This window comes from Ornithorhynchus anatinus, chromosome 20 (genome assembly GCF_004115215.2).
Source record: "Ornithorhynchus anatinus isolate Pmale09 chromosome 20, mOrnAna1.pri.v4, whole genome shotgun sequence".
Taxonomy (NCBI): domain Eukaryota; kingdom Metazoa; phylum Chordata; class Mammalia; order Monotremata; family Ornithorhynchidae; genus Ornithorhynchus; species Ornithorhynchus anatinus.
In genome coordinates, this window is record NC_041747.1 from 14,908,747 (window position 1) to 14,926,286 (window position 17,540).

Here is a 17,540-nt window from a genome sequence, read left to right on the forward strand (position 1 = left end):
TCCTAGGAGTTGGTTTTTTATGTTGTTGTTTGTTAGTTCTGCTTTTACGGTGAGCGCCGGGGCAGCGTTTTACCGGCGAGGTAAACGAGGCCCAGAGAAGTGAGGGGTCTTGCCCAACGTCACACAGCAGACGCGGATTTGAACCCATGCCCTTCTGACTCCCAGGCCCGGGGTCTATCCATTAGGCCGCGAAGAGCCGTGAAGGATGAAGAGAGAAGGCAGGGCACTTGCTGTCCTTGCAGATATTTTAAATGAGAGAAGAGAAAAAGCTCAGAACTGTGTTGGGGCAGGGAGATGGGTCACCTTTCCTTCTGAGCATTAACTGTAGAGTGGGAATGGCGAATGAAGAAATAGAACAGAGATGAGCTAGTTGGAAATTCCCTTATTAGCTCACCCCTTTGAAAGGGTAGGAAGGTGGGACAGAGTCAGGCCATTTACACTGAAGGAGAAGACAAGCCGTAACGAAACCCGCAACGAGAAGAACTAATTGAAAAAGGACTGACAAAAATGTAAGTGCCCAATGTCCCTTTCCTCTTCTAAAAACAAAGGTGTAAGTTCTGTTATGAAGCCACTGTTCTATAGGAAGAACAAACACTTTCTCAGAATAAATGCTAAACTGGAAACTTATATTTTCTTGACAGAAACCGACCATGAAGTCAACAATTATTTCAGAATTGCGTGTAAAACCGGATTCTTCTTGAACAGCGCATGCAAGAAACGATAACGAGATAACATTCCCCACCGGATCCCATTCCGTTCAACTGAAATCCAAAGTCACGCCATAGATTTTAATGGAATTTGGTAAGCTGTAACTATTTTAGTTTCTAACCTAGTCTCCAATTGGAATCACGGAGCCTGGGCCTCGAATTCCCACTGTGACCTTTACTCGGTATTATTCAAGAAAATGCCAGTCACTGAAGAGAAACACCAACCCCCCCCCCCGCATTCGTTTCGAAAGCTGTGATGAAAAATAGGTCGCTGCAATCACAGGGTCACAAACACTTATGACTCTGACAGCAAAGAAAACAAAGATTCTACTGCTGGGTTTTAGGTCATTAATCAAAAAGTGCAAACGATTTGACTAAATAAAACGTCTCCGTTCCGATCGATATGCGGTACTCAAACTCGCGTCTCCTACGTTCTGTGCCCGTGGTATGTCTTTGCGTCTTTAGGGTGAGAAAATGTTGCTACTGCCGGTGAGATTTTGGTCAGGGTGTGTCGATGCGTCTCATAAAGCAGGACCGACAATCCTTTTCGCATCGAGGGTACGACTCAGTCGATCGACCGCTGGTATTTATTGAGTGCTTCCTGTGTATATAAAGATCATCCCCGCACTCTTGCATTTTTTTTAGAGTTCCAGGCACTGACATTAAACCAAGAGTCTTCGGCCGCGTGATCTTCCCGCCGGCTTTACGCTGCACGGTGGTTTAGCCGTTTGATCGTCGGCAACTCCCAGTGATAGGCTGCGGGAAGCTTCAGATTCCACCGGTTAAAACACCGCTCGGGTCCTCTCGGCCGAGATCTGACCGATGGGAAAACCTACCTGCTGAGCACCCCCGAGGCAGGAGGTGGGGGGAGCGGTTTCAAAACAACCCCGAGGGTGTCTGAGCCGAATCAGGCTAAGCGGCCGCTTGTCCCGGGTCAGGGCCCGGCTCTGTCCCCAGGCCCGTGGGAATGGGAAGGCGGGGGATGAGGATCAGGTCAGAAGCCCCGGGTGGGGGTGGGAGAGGGTCCTATAGAGGAGATCAAATCCACCATGAAACGTGGGGCTGCCCTCAACACTCGACCGCCTGTCTCCGACCCGCGAATCCTCCCCAGCTCGGACCCGTCTCGCCTCTGTCCCCGGATCTGTGAAGGTGGGAAGGGGGAGAGGGTCGGGAACCCTGAAGTGGGGAGGCCCAAGATATCCACCCCCTTTTCAATCGCTCTTTTCCAAGTTGAGGAGCCGGGCTGCCCGGCGGAAAGAGCACGGGCCTGGAAAACTGTGCTCTAATCCCAGTCGGGCCACTCGCCCTGCCGGGAGACCTTGGGCGAGCTACTTCAATTTCCTTCGGCCTCCGTTACCGTAAAATGGGGTTCGGTACCTATCCTTCCCCCGACTTAGACTGCGGGCCCCGTGTTGCCGACCGGGAGCGGCGCTTTACGCAAAATAAGCGCTGAAGAAATTCCCTAAAAGAAAATTAAAAAAGGAAAAGCAGCTGTCTCCTAACTGTCCTGTATTACTTGAGGTTTAGCTTCTTGGATCTTCTGAAGCTTCTTCCGTCCCCCCTTCTACTGTTGCCCCATTTCGTCTTACCACAGAGCGGTTGTTTGCGTTTGCTCATCCTTCCCCTCCTGTGTCCCACCCGATAAAAATGCCGTGCGACAAGCTGATCTGTGTGTTCCGAGGCCTGGTGGTTTGTGATCCTGTCTTGCCACGTGATATTAAATACTGCAAGGAGTTACCATAAAGGGAATTCCTTTCTCACCCTAAAGGAGGTTGGACGTTCCGATTGCCCTTCCGCGCCTTCGGTTTTGTCGGAGACTAGACGCCGTTTCGGCCCCGTGCTTTGTCTTGGAGGCTCCCCGAGGACAAAAGGGTCTTTGGGAATTGGTTTCTTTACACTCTCGTCTATCCCCGCCACACTGGAAAAGATGCTTCCCAGGTAACAGAAGCAGAGAAGCAGCACGGCGGAGTGGAAAGAGGATGGGCGTGGGAGTCGGAAGTCACGGGTTCTAATCCCGGCTCGGCCGCTTATCAACTGTGTGACTCTGGGCAAGTCACGTCACTTCTCTGTGCCTCGGTTCCCTCATCTGTAAAATGGGGATTACGACTGTGAGCCCCACGTGGGACAACCTACATCTCTCCCAGAGCTTAGAACGGTGCTTGGCACATAGGAAGCGCTTAAGAAATGCCTCGTTATTATTTTTATTATGATCATTATTAATCATAGAATCTGGAGCAGCATTCAGCTTTTTGTCGATCCTCGGTTTTGCGTAGAGGGGCTGGAACACAACCCCCGTCTTCTTCGGCCGAGACATCCCCCACTGCTTTGCTGTTTCGGAGAAGCAGTTCAGAATTGCCGGAATTTCTTTTTCAGTGTTTGCTCCCCGAGAGCAGGCATCAGCATGAAGGAACCCCTGAATGAGGAATTCAAGGAGTTTTGATCTTGGCTGCACCCAGAAGACCCTTTTTTATTCTGTTGAGCACGTGCCATGTTCATTCAATCGTACTGACTGAGCGCTTACTGCGTGCAGAGCACTGTACTAAGCGGTTGGAAAGTACAGTTCGGCAGCAGATAGAGACAGTCCCTACCCAACGACGGGCTCGCAGTCTAGATGGGAGTCCACAACAGAGGGAAGAGGATTTAATCCCCCTTTTACAGATGAATAATAATAATTATAATGTCGGTATTTATTAAGCACTTACTATGTGCAGAGCACTGTTCTAAGCGCTGGGGTATAGGGGTATACAAGGTAATTAGCTTGTCCCACATGAGGCTCACAGGCTAAATCCCCATTTGACAGATGAGGTAACCGAGGCACGGAGAAGTGAAGTGACTTGCCCGCAGTCACCCAGCCGACAAGTGGCGGAGCCGGGATTCGAACCCGTGACCTCTGACTCCCAATCCCGTGCTCTTTCCACCGAGCCACGCTGCTTCTCTAAGTAACCGAGACACAGAGAACTTAAGTGACTTGCCCAAAGTCACAGATAAGACGACAGGCAGAGCCGGGATTAATAATAATAATAATACTGTTGGTATTTGTTAAGCGCTTACTATGTGCCAAGCACTGTTCTAAGCACTGGGGGAGATACAAGGTCATCAGGTTGTCCCACGTGGGGCTCCCAGTCTTCATCCCCATTTTCCAGGTGAGGGAACTGAGGCCCAGAGAAGTGAAGTGCCTTGCCCAAGTTCACACAGCTGACAAGCGGCGGAGCCGGGATTCGAACCCACGACCTCTGACTCCCAAGCCCGGGCTCTTTCCACTGAGCCGCGCTGCTTCCCTGGGTTAGAACCCACGTCCTATGACTCCCAGGCCCGTGCTCTTTCCACTAAAGTATGGTGCTGCACACTTGAGAAGCAGCGTGGCTCAGTGAAAAGAGCACGGGCTTTGGAGTCAGAGGTCGTGAGTTCAAATCCCAGCTCTGCCACTTGTCAGCTGTGTGACCGTGGGCAAGTCACTTAACTTCTCGGTGCCTCAGTTACCTCATCTGTAAAATGGGGATTAAGACCGTGAGCCCCACGTGGGACATCCTGATTCTCCTGTGTCTACCCCAGCGCTTAGAACAGTGCTCGGCACATAGTAAGCGCTTAACAGATACCAACATTATTATTATTATTATTTAAAGGGCAAGTCACTTAACTTCTCTAGGCCTAAGCTCCCTCGCCTGTAAAATGGCGATTAACTGTGAGCCTCATGGGGGACAACTTGATTACCCTGTATCTACCTCAGCACTTAGAACCGTGCTCTGCACATAGTAAGCGCTTAACAGATACCAGCATTATTATTAGTATTTAAATCATTATTACACTGCATCATTGGCATCTCATTTTATTTACAATCCTTGCGTTTTTCAATCATCCATCTTCAAGCGGCAGAATTTCAGCCTAAGCGTGACAGGGCCTAGTAGAACGATCATAGGTTTCAGAATCAGGAGAACCGGGTTCTGATCCCAGCTCCACCTCTTGCCTGCGGGGTAACCTTGGGGAAGTCATTAAACTTCTCCAAACTTGGGTTTCCTCCTCTGGAAAATGGAAGTTAAATAGCCGTTCGCCTTCCTCCGTAAACTCTACATCCCATGCGGGACAGGGACCGCGTCCTCTCTGTTTTTTATTGTATCTATCCCAACCCGGAGTGGACTCCTTCATACCTAATAAGCACTTAACAAGAATCACAATTATCACTGTCATTACACGGCAGGGGAAGCAGCGCGGCTCAGTGGAAAGAGCCTGGGCTTCGGAGTCAGAGGTCGTGGGTTCGACTCCCGGGCTCTGCCACGCGTCAGCTGTGTGACTGTGGGCGAGTCGCTTCACTTCTCTGTGCCTCAGTTACCTCATCTGTAAAATGAGGATTAACCGTGAGCCTCACGTGGGACGACCTGATCACCCTGTATCTCCCCCAGCGCTTAGAACGGTGCTCTGCACATAGTAAGCGCTTAAGAAATACCAACATTATTATTATTGTTAGAAACCTCCAATAAGAATCAGCTTGCCAGCACGTCTCCGAACCTTTTCTTTCCCCATGGCGGGGGCGTACACGCAGACCATAGCGGCTTCCCGCTTTTCCTTCCGAGTTTAGTTGCTCGCTAATGCCCTTGGGCGTTAGTTTTATGAATTCCACAAGAATGCACTTCCTCTTTCAGCAGAGCCACTGGAAATATCGACGCAAAACCGGCCGGAATTTCGGATCGTACGCGTGTTCCTCCTTAAGATTGATTTTAGTAAGAGTTTAGAAGGCTTAGGCCTCCACACCCTAAATGAGAACTGCCAGCTCCTCCCAGGGGTCCCGGTCGCCTGCAATTTAATGAGGAATTTTCTGGGACTGTTCCCTGATAATGGTAATAACAGGAATGGGTGGGGTATTTGTTAAGTGTTTACTAGGTGCCAACCACAGGCTCAACAACACAGTAGTCAGATCAGACACAGTCCCTGTCTCACATGGGGTTCACAGCCTAAAGGGGAGAAGGAATAATAATAATGTCGGTATTTGTTAAGCGCTTACTATGTGCAGAGCACTGTACTAAGCGCTGGGGTAGATACAGGGTAATCGGGTTGTCCCACGTGAAGCTCCCAGTTAATCCCCATTTTCCAGATGAGGTAAGTGATGGAACAGAGAAGTGAAGTGACCTGCCCACAGTCACACAGCTGACGAGTGGCAGAGGCGGGATTCGAACTCGTGATCTCTGACTCCCAAGCCCGTGCTCTTTCCCCTGAGCCACGCCGCTACAGGCATCTAATCCCCATTTGACAACGAAAAATACCGAGGCACGTAGAAGTTAAGTGACCTATCCAAGGTCGCGCAGCGGATAAGTAGCAGAGCTACTGTTAGTCAGAATAGCCCACCTATTGGATTATTCATTAGTCATGTTGTTATTATATCATATTATTGTTAGAATATTCTATCGTATTATTATTAGTCAGAATAGCACACATATTAGTCAGGTTACTCATTAGTCATATCATTATTACGTTATTGTTAGTCATATTAGCACACACTAATAGCACACAGCTGGCCCAGCGGAAAGAGCACGGGCTTTGGAGTCAGAGGTCATGGGTTCGAATCCCGGCTCTGCCCCCTGTCCGCCGGGTGACCCCGGGCAAGTCACTTAACTTCTCCGTGCCTCGGTTCCCTCATCTGTAAAATGGGGATTAAGACCGTGAGCCCCACGTGGGACCACCTGATTCCCCTGTGTCCACCCCAGCGCTTAGAACAGTGCTCGGCACACAGTAAGCGCTTAACAAATACCAACGTTATTATTAGAACTCAGGTCTTCTGATCCCCCCCTCCTGAGTTCTCTCAACTAGATCAAGAGCCTTCTCAGCTAAACCACCCGGGACGTAAACGGAGCAACATCGCTGAGAACGGCCCGCAAGCAGAAAACGAGAAGAGAAATGGCTAAAAGAACAGAGTAGCTCCGACAGCCGGGTTCGATAGTTTTGTAGCTTTCACCCGAACACGCTACCGAACGGCCGGGTGACCCTGCACGCTCTCTTTCCTGGTTTCGCGGGGAAAAGGATATAATAATCCTGATCCCGGAGGGTGGCCGTGGAGAATAACGAGGGCCGGGTTCCCCGGTACTTAGAAACCAAGAGGAGTTTATATTGAACAATGAGGGGAAGGATAAAGAAAGGGAGTCGGAGAGAAGGGAGAGCGAGGCACGAAGGTAATGGCAGATAAACTCTCAAATAAACTCACGATAATGGGGGCAGCTGTTTGGAGAAATATAACATTTGACTGTTCCCTGCTGTGACGGCCATTCTCGAGGAACGGGGCGGGGAGCCTGGTTGCTGTCGGATTTTGTAAATTTAGAAAGAGAGCAAGAGAGCACAGCGTGTCGGTTCCAGCCGTTGGGTCAGATCAGGCATCAGATCGAAAAGCAGTGGGGCCTGGTGGAGAGAGCCCGGGCCTGGGAGTCAGAAGGACCTGGGTTCCAATCCCGGCTCCACCACCCATCCGCCGTATGACCCCGGGCGGGCCATTTCGCTTCTCTGTGCCTCAGCTACCTCATCTGTAAAATGGGGATTAAGACTTTGAACCCCATTCCCTTGTATTCGCCCCAGCTCCTAGGTCAGCGCTTTGCATAAAGGAAGCACTTCAAAAATACCAAAAGTCATTAATCAGGTACCTACTTCACCACTCCTCGGTGGATTGGGTTGCCATTGGATTCATAGGGGACGTTAGCCGCGTCACCTAATTTCGGTCTGGAGTTCCTCTCCACGAGCAGAGAAATGTTTCCGAATGATTTCCATTATTCTACTGTGGGCAGGGAACGTGTCCACCAACTCTGTAATATTGTGCTCTCCCAAGCGTTTAAGAGCACTCAGTAATACGATCGATCGATTATTACCTGAGAGCCCCACCAATCTGCCTTCCTGGAGTTCAGGAGAACACATCAAGACATTGTTTCGGAGCTTTAGGATGCGGAATGACCTTCTCCCACCATTGCACCTTCCACCTTCTTCTTTCTCGTCCCTTCCCCGGCTCCCTGCCCCTCCCCTGCATCCTACTTGAAGTCGCGGTGCGATGATGCGAGGGGGGTGGGGAAACGGTAAAATGCCACTGATGGATTCCCCACTCTCCTCACCGGTTCCCAGGTGCTACCAAGAGTCAGGCGATCCGCTTCGAAGAGAACGACTAACGTTTCCAGCCTGCGATTCCTCCATCTTTTTTAACTTTTCCACTCCACCGGCGCAATTCAGAGGAGACATCTCCCGGCTGCGGCCTCAGGCTCCGTCCACTACGCCGTGCTGCTCTTGTCTACACTCGACGTGTTCTGCTTCCGGACTCGAGAGCGAAAGAGCCTTCCCGAAATCACATCTCCTCCAGGAGGCCTTCCCTGATTAATCTCTCATCCCCCCGCCCTATTTTCCCCCTCCACGATCACTTCGGTACCTCCACGTCACCTTGTTCACCTCGATTCTATTTATCGCCGTCGTTCTCGTCTGTCCGTCTCCCCCGATTAGACCGGAAGCCCGTCAAAGGGCAGGGACCGTCTCTATCTGTTACCGATTTGTCCACTCCAAGCGCTCAGTACAGTGCTCTGCACGTAGTAAGCGCTCAATAAATTGAATGAATGAATTTCTTTGCCATCACCTCCCTTGGGCCCCGAACCTCTTTCCGCCCAGCGCCCCCGGAAGCGTCGACCCCATCCTTCTCGGGTGACTTTAACTCTCTGCTTCCTGTTGAGTGCCGTGCATGAGGATGCCTCAAAACATCCTTACAGGATGAGTGATTATCTCCCTTCCCCACCACTTGGGTCCCCAGAAGAACGCAAGAGATTGTCTTCACTTATAAAACACGCGAAGCAGCACGGTCCAGCGGCAAGAATACAGGCTTGGGAGTTAGAGGACGTGGGTTCTAAGCCCGGTTCTGCCGTTCGTCTGCTGCGGCACCTCATTTCTCTAGAAGCAGCGTCGCTCGGCGGCTGGAGCCCTGACTTGGGCGTCGGAGGTCACGGGTTCTGACCCCGGCTCCTCCCCTTGTCGGCTGTGTGGCTTCGGGCAAGTCGCTTCACTTCTCTGTGCTCCATTTCCCTCACCTGGAAAATGGGGGTGGAGACTGTGAGCCCCACGTGGGACGACCTGATTACCCTGCATCGACCCCAGTGCTGAGAACAGTGTTGGGCACGTAGTAAGCGCTTAACAAATACCATCGTCATTATTATTTTTATGAAAATGAAGCATTTACCAAAAAAAACTAGTCACGCAGTGTCGAGCTCAGTAGATGTACGTATAGGCACACACACATATACATTTCTAGATTTATAGTCTACCACTGATGGATTGAGATATGTACCTATCGGTGCTAAAAGGGGAGCGATCCAAGTGCGAGGGTGACACGGAAGGAAGAGGGAGGAAGGGACATGAGGATTCAGTCGGGGAAGGCCTCCTGGAGGAGATGTGACCTTAATATAATAATAATAATGATGTTGATATTTGTTAAGCGCTTACTATGTGCAAGAGCACTGTTCCGAGCGCTGGGGTAGATACAGGGTCATCAGGTTGTCCCACGTGAGGCTCACAGTCTTCATCCTCATTTTCCGGATGAGGGAACTGAGGCCCAGTGAAGTGACTCGCCCACAGTCACCCAGCTGCCTAGCGGCAGAGCCGGGATTCGAACCCCTGCCTCCCAAGCCCGGGCTCTTTCCGCTGAGCCACGCGGTTATATGAAGGTGGGGAGAGTGGTGGTCTGACATATTTGAAGAGAGAGGGAACTCCAGGCCAGAGGGAGGATCTGAGCAATGGGTTGGTAGTGAAATAGACAAGATGGAGGTACATTGAGTAGGTTGCAAATCAGATCAGAGCGGATCAGCTGATCGGAGAGGCACGGTAGGAGGGGGCGAGTTGATTGAGTGCTTTAAAGCCAATTAACCATAGACGGGCATTTCTCTTTACCGAAGAGGTGGATGGGCAACAACTGGAGGTTCTTGAAGAGTGGAAACCGTGGACCGAGCTGTTGTTTTTAGAAAAATGATCCAGACGGCAGAATGAAATGTGGACTGAAATGAAGAGAGACCATAAAATTCTCAATCGTAGACAGTAGCTGCTTAATGATGATAATGATTACGGTGTTCGTTAAGCGCTCACCGGTCTAAGCGCTGGGGTTGATACAAGGTGATCAGGTTGTCCCACGTGGGGCGCGCAGTCTTCATCCCCATTTTCCAGATGAGGTAACTGAGGCACGGAGAAGTGAAGCGACCTGCCCGAAGTCACAAAGCTGACGAGTGGCGGAGGTGGGATTAGAACCCATGACCCGTGACTCCCAAACCCGTGCTCTTTCCACTAAACCACGCTACTTCTACTTCATGGGAGAATTGGGACCTTTATTGTAATTTTTATCATGATGGTATTTGGTAGGTGCTTACTATGTGCCAAGCACTGTTCTAAGCGCTGGGGTGGGTACGAGGTAATCAGGTTGTCTCTTGTGGGGCTCACAGTCTTAATCCCCATTTTGCAGATGAGGTAACTGAGGCACAGGGAGGTTAAGTGGGTTGCCCAAGGTCACAGAGCAGACAAGTGGCGAGGCCAGAATTAGAACCCACGTCCTCTGACTCCCAAACCCGGGCTCTTTCCACGAAGCCACGCTGCTTCTCTTATGATCGATCTTTACGATGGATTGACATCATATTAAAGAGCGGAAAGTGAAGACCGTTTAGATCGAGGGTCGTAGGAGGATCGTGAGCCGGGTAGTTATGCAATTTTGCTATCTACCTTAATCCGGCTACAAAACTGTTCCCGGAGTCAATCTCACGCCTTCCAGCTCAACTTCCAAATCTGATTTTGAGGCGACACCTCCAGCCTCCACAGATATGGCTCCGAAAGCGTGTTAAATCCTAGAATGACGTAACCGGCGCCACGGGGTGATCGATTTTGACTCAACGGCGTACGCTTAGGTTTTCGGAAAGAGCCCCGGTGGTAGAGTTTCAGGAGAAGCTTCCGTTGGCCAGCCGCTAGTAGAGCCGTTGATAGCCGCACGTTGAAAATATGCAGAACGGCCGATTCTCGGCGTTTCCGTCCCGCGGACAGAATGGCGTTAGGAACATTCTCACAGCGTCAATCAGAGAATCGATCAATCAGTGGTATTTATCGAACGCTTTCTGTGTGCCGAGCTCCGAACGGGGCCTACCGTTTTCCTCAAGGTGGGGTTCATTAGGGACAGCACCCTCATAACCCAGCTGAACTTAGCGTACAGTGATTTTTCCGATGGGGACGTAAGTGCTCAAATACTTATAAATCTACCTGGGACGAGCACTTAGTACAGTGTTCTGCACACGATAAGTGCTCAATAAACAGGGCTGACTGAGCGACTGACAGCCGACAATCTGAAGATGGCAGAGGGCATCGTGACTCTTCCCTAGGGGGCCAAATGGAAGGATAGCTTTTTGCGTTCTCAATGAAAATTCACCAGCGACACGGTCAATTTATCATCTGGCCATTAGATCCCCTCACTTTTTTGGTCCGGGTAGCGTGTTTGAGTTTAGAAACCTCTTCTTCCCAGCTACAGTTCAGGGAGCCAGGACTTGTCTGCTTGAAGAAGACCAAGGCCTACTCCAGATCATCCAGGCCCCTTTTCCATATTGGTCGGCTAAAAGGGAACTCGCTAGCGTTAGAGAGAAGTGAATGAGGTGATTTTACAATGGAAGAGGGTATATTTGGCACGCAACCCGAAATACCCATTTCAAATACCCTGGGCTATCATCAGAATGTTTCTTAATTTGGATTTAACCACCGCAGATGAGAACACACCTTAGGCCATTATATAAAAAGCTTTCAAACGCCAAAGGGGAACATTATACCTGATGGGATGTTGCCCTTCCTAGAAATGTTCATGATAGTAGTTAGTAACAGTAATCTGATTTAATGATAAGAATGCTGGTATTTGTTAAGCGCTTACTATGTGCACTGTTCTAAGCGCTGGGATAGATACAGGGTCAGCGGGTTGCCCCACGTGAGGCTCGCAGTCTTCACCCCCATTTGACAGATGAGGGAACTGAGGCACAGGGAAGTGAAGGGACTTGCCCACAGTCACCCAGCTGCCAGAGGCGGAATTCAAACCCGTGACCTCTGACTGCCAAGCCCGGGCTCTTTCCACCGAGCCACGCTATTTACTGAGCACTCCCCGGATGCCGTGCCATGCCATCCATCGAGAGTATTTGCGGAGTGTTTAATTTGTGCGGAGCGTTGCGGTAAACGCGTGGAAAGGAACAACCCGGTTAGTAGACGCAGTCCCAGCTCTCAAGGAGTTTACGATCGAGGAGGGGAGGCAAGCTTGAAAATCAGTTACAGAGAGGGGGAAGCCAAAGATTTTCCTGTGTGTGCCGAGGGGGAAGTAATGGGGTGACTACCGAGGCGCGTATGGAATGAGCGTTGAGCGGAGGGATGAAAATAGGGGTGGGGTGATGAGGGATTAGTTAAGGAGGGCTCCCTGGAAAAAGCAAGCAACCCATTGCCTGTCCACAAATACCTTACTCTCTAAGGAGGATTTTAGACGTGCCGGTATTTCTAAATAGAATAAGCAACACATTGGAATGCGGAGTTGGAAATAACATAGGCATGAGCCGTCAGGATGATGATAATTAAGTGCAGGAGGGACGGAGGTGGCCGGTCAGCATGTAGGACTCGAGATGCTGAGAACTAATCCGGGCAAGCTTGTGGGGGAGGTGGGATTTTAGGAGGACGCGGAGCGGTGACGTGGATTCACGACCCGAGGGAGTCGCAGGGTTGGGGAACGGCACGAGTGAGGGGATTGAGGTGGGAGAGGTGGGAATGAAGTATTTCAGTAATACCCTACATGGCTCGCTACACAGCATTCTTGGTTCTCCTCAATTCTCCTCAATTTCTCCAAAGTTCTCCTCAATTTTTTTGGTTTTAATTGGAAATCAAGTGCTCACTAGGGGCCAGGTACTAAGCACTGGGGTAGAGAACAAGATAATCAGGCCGGACGCAGCCCAACAGTCTCACGGTCCCCATTTTACAGACGAGGCACGGAGAGGTAAAGTGACTTGCCCAAGGTCACCCAGCAGACAAACGGTGGAGCCAACGTTAGAACCCACGCCCTCCGACTCCCCGGCCTGTGCTCTATCCACTAGGCCACACGGCTTCCCCAAGTTAAGTTGTAAGAGGATATCTTCTGGATGTCTAAAATTGAGAGAACGTTCCCCAGACGAATATTTTGGGCGAGCATGGCCCAAATTCCAAATCTGGGACAGTTTTAGCCCAACCCAGGGCTACAGGGCAGAATCACGGCAGGTTCCAGGGATATCTCAGCTAATCTCAGCGAAGAAATCCCCGTTGGCCACGTCTGCCCTGATCAGCACTCACCAACTCACTCGAGCCGAATTTAATTACACCCCCAGGTTTCGTGGCCTGTTACCGCAATAAGACCGGTTGGCAAGTGCTGCTTCGAGAACAGGCGGAGCGAAGGAGGTGGTGCGAGGAAGAGTCAGATCGGGCCGTTCTCTCCTTTCCCTCACCGTCTTTGGAGGCTCGGTCCTGGAAAACTAACTTTCGCTGAGGAGACTCAGAACCGAAGGGTGCCGGGGCGGGGGAGAAATGGGGAGAGTGAGGAGGACGGCGAGGAGGAATGAGTCGACTGTCCTTTATCGTATCTTTGGACGAGGAGCCCCCAGTGGTCCTTTCTACTCCCGGGAAATCCATTCTGGATCGATAAACCTGAACCTGGAGGAATCTCAAGAGCTTTAGGGCTGAGCTGAGGATCCAGGCCCACTCAGGATACGAGCCACGCTTTTTAAGCGGCGGCTGAACCGAGCAGAACGGAACTGTTCCGGGTGAGGTCTGAACTCTTTAAACCTGTTGGGTTTCCTCCTCCTCTTGCCCAGTGTGGACACACACCGCACCTCCCGCATCTAGGATTTTCTGGGCTGTTTGGCTTCACGCCGCTGGTCACCGCAGCTGAGTGTCTGGAGTCACTGACGTACGTGTTTTCTACACGTGGGCCTGCTCGAAGTTGGAGCCGGGCTGATGGGTGGCCAAGGAGGAATTCGCTCCAAACAACGGTATTTGGGGAAGCGGCGTGGCTCAGTGGAAAGAGCCCGGGCTTCGGAGTCAGAGGTCATGGGTTCGACTCCCGGCTCTGCCACTTGGCAGCTGTGTGACTGTGGGCGAGTCACTTCTCTGGGCCTCAGTTACCTCATCTGTAAAATGGGAATTAACTGTGAGCCTCACGTGGGACAACCTGATGACCCTGTATCTCCCCCAGCGCTTAGAACACTGCTCTGCACATAGTAAGCGCTTAACAAATACCAACATTATTATCGTTATTATTTATTGACTGCTTACTATATGCAGAATACTTTACAATTCAACATATTATGAATTGTACCCCTAACGAGCTGATAGTCTCGTAGGGAAGACAGATGTTAAAATGAATACGTAATACATGGATAAATAAGTCATAGGAATCAATAGTGGCTGGCTTTTGTAATAACTTGGAGTTCCATCTACCTCTTCTAGGTGCATCTTTTGGAAAGCTTGTGGACAAGGTTTAAAAAATAAATCCTCATACAAGTCACCATCGTCGGAAAACCTAAAACCCTCAGAAATTTCAACCGGAGGAAAGCAGGTGAAAATCCTTAAAAAATCCTTAAAAAATCCTTAAAAAAAAATCCTCATACTAGTCACCATTGTCGGAAAACCTAAAACCCTCAGAAATTTCAACTTAAGGAAAGCAGGTGAAAATACGGAAGGGAAGAAGCCAAATCCAAACGGATTGGAGAGAGATGATACGTCACAAAGAGCGCTCTCAGGGATCGTTTCCTTCGTTACGGGAGGATTGTTAGTTTTGCTTCATTTTTTCGGGGGGACACTTGAAAATTCTTCCAAAAACTCTACCTTCACCAGACGCTTCAGACGTTTACCTCCCTCCTAAGGCCCTGATACCCCTGCCTCCCCCATCTCCTGCCCCTAAATGATCCGGCCGCAAACTCTATCGATATATTTGAAGCCGTCAAGCGTGATCTCCCTAAAATTTCTCCGGCCCCATCCAGGCCCTCCCTTCCGGGCGAAGGCCCGACCGCAGGGGATTAAAAGAGAATTAGAGGAGAAGAAATAGGGCAGCAGTTGCAGAAAACTTGCTCAAGGGGTTTGGAGTGAAATGCGAGGAGGGAGATGGGGCAATACCTGAAGGGTGCGGTGGGGTCACGGAAGGGTTTTTTACAGTAAGGGATACGTGGGCATGTTTGAAAGGAGTCACTAGAGAGCGAGTGGTTGAAGATGCTACACGGGAAGGGAAGAAAGGATGCTTTAAGAAGGATGGGGTCAGAGGCACAGGTCTGTTTTGAGAGGAGGTGGAAAATCTCCTTTTGAGATACCGCTGGGAAGGACGGGAGAGAGCCGAAAAGGGGGGGGGAAAAAGGAGGGAGCGGAGAGGTTCAAGGGGGATTTTCGGGAGATGCTGCGCGGCACTGCAGCGTGGCCTAGTGGATGGAGCACAAGTCTGGATCAGGAGGACCTGAGTTCTAATCTCAGCTCCGCCACTTGTCTGCTGCGTGACCCTGGGTGAGTCACTTCACTTCTCCGTGGCTCAGTTAGCTCACCTGGAAAATGGGGATAAAGACTGTGAGCTCCATGTGGGACGTCCAACCTGATTCACTTGTATCTATCCCCAGCGATTACTACAGTTCCTGGCACATAGTAAACGCTGAACAAATATCACATAAAAAAACTGTCGCCTAAGTCCCTCTTCCACCATTTTATGTTCCTCCCTGATTCTGTCCTGAAAGTGGGTCTCTCCGTTTCTCACTTAAGACAGGCTGAATCATTTCCGAGCGGTGTCTGAATGTTTCGGGGTGTCTGGGGGCCGAGACTTGACTCATTTTCTTCTAGTGCTTTGGGAAACATTAGGCCAGTGATCTGTACGCCTGCATTTTCTTGTCAGGGGAAACTGTAATCAGCAGCAGCCGTCGGCAGTTTGTAGTAACTTTCTTTGATGTTCATTCGACAGGAACCAGAGTTTTCCTGGGTATTTCCCTGCCCTCCCAATAATTGATCACATAAACATCCTTAGGCCATATTTCCTTGTGAGCCCGGTTTGAATTTGCCATTATTAGTGACTCTAGTAATAGTTGTTAAATTCAATTATTCTACTCACACTAAAACCTAATAACGATAGATTCCTACCTGCCTTCTTTCCTCCCTAACAACCATCTTCAACTGTTTTCTCTCCAGAGGCTTCTTCCCCACTGCTTTCAAACACGCCCATGTCTCCCCCTCCTAAAAAACCCTCTTTACCCCACGGATCCGTCCATTTATCGCTCTATAACCCTCCTATCCTTCCTCTCCAAACTCCTTGAGCGAGTTGTTTTCATCTGTCGTCTCAAATTCCTCTCCTCCAATTCTCTCCTTGACCCCCTCCAATCTGGCTTCCATCCCCTTTACTCCATAGAAACCTTCCCTGACTGAGCCCCGTACTCCTCCCACTCCCTTCTGCGTCACAATGACTTGCTCCTTTTTATTTTCCCCCCTCCCAGCCACATTTATGTACATATCTGTAATGAACATATTTATATTAATATCTGTCTCCCCACCTCTAGATTGTAAACTCGTTGTGGACAGGGAATGTGTCTGTTTATTGGTGTATTTTACTCTCCCAAACAGTACAGTGCTCTGCACACAGTAAGCGCTCAATAAATACAATCGAATGACCTGAATGAATGAATGAAGAATTACCATCAGATTCCAGCACACTCTGTTCCAATAGTCTACAGTTTTTAAAACTCGCAATTTTTACTTTGCATGTTTTTCTCCCCAAATTATCCCTAACCTTCCTTTTCTCCCACAGAGCCGCTCCCCGCAAAGCTATCCTCGTCTCACGCAGAGATCTCCATTCCCCAGATGTATTCCGCTTACCTCAGGCCGTCCCATTTGGATTCCTCACTCAACCTTCCTTCTTTTGATGCACAGATCCACATCCTCATCTCTGCCCTCTCTGACTCAACTTTCTCATCCATCTTGGGTCTGTATTGAACTTGTGCTACCAAGCCAACTTCGGTTCCTTCAAATTCATCCTATTACTCTGCCCTCTCTTCTGGTCAGGAATATGTCTCTTTTCTAGATGACTTTCATCCCCGTTTCTCCTTCCAGCTAAGTTTTAACTTTCTCCTGAAAACCCGGTGCCTCCATTTTCAGACTCTCTTGGCCCCAAAGACATTGCCAACTACTTTGTTAGCAACAATAAAAAATACCATCAAATTTGCAGTCCCCCAAATCTCTCCCGTGAGTCTATGTATCGTGTGAATAAAAATAAAACTAGACACAAATGTTTTCCTTCAGACCTGGGATGATATAGGTAAGCATTTTTAAAACAGGATTGAGTTCCTTATATTTTTTGGAAACTATCCCTCCAAATCCCATATCAGAGCCATTTAAATTTCATTTCAATGAATTTCATTCATTAAATATGAAATGTGTTTTCCCGTGGAGAGGCAGGTTTCACTATCCTCTGCTCCCCGTGCAATTCAAAATATTGTTCATTCATCCATTCATTCAATCGTATTGATTGAACGTTTATTACGTGCAGAACACTGTACTACACGCTCGAAGACTCGCCACTCACGTTTCCTTTGAAGGGAAGGAGGGCTATTTTTCCCTTGCATCAAAGAAATGATGTAAAGAAACAAAGAACTGACTTTATGATTAGGAAAATTAATTCTTCCCTCCTAAAAAAACAAATCGGTGTACCTCTAGGTTTCAGCTGTTAGGCTAATCAAATGATGAAGAGCTTACATTACCATAAAAAGAAGAAATACATTCAAGACTACAAAAATGATAACATAAGCAGCACAACTCTATTTTCTGCTGACAAAAATGCTTATAAAACGC

General features: G+C 49.4%; 1 protein-coding gene across 6 annotated transcripts in view; it reads right to left on the minus strand.

Moving 5' to 3' along the window:
- The window catches only part of ENOX1 (ecto-NOX disulfide-thiol exchanger 1), a 420,263-nt gene that overhangs the window by 273,903 nt on the left and 128,820 nt on the right, over positions 1-17,540 (minus strand). The window contains exon 1 of one of the 6 annotated variants that reach the window (XM_029048128.2): positions 10,413-10,612. The exons of the other annotated variants lie outside the window; for them this stretch is intronic. The gene's annotated coding sequence lies outside the window, so the exon portion shown is untranslated. Of the gene's footprint in view, positions 1-10,412; positions 10,613-17,540 lie in introns of those variants that run through there. 6 annotated transcript variants of the gene reach the window in all.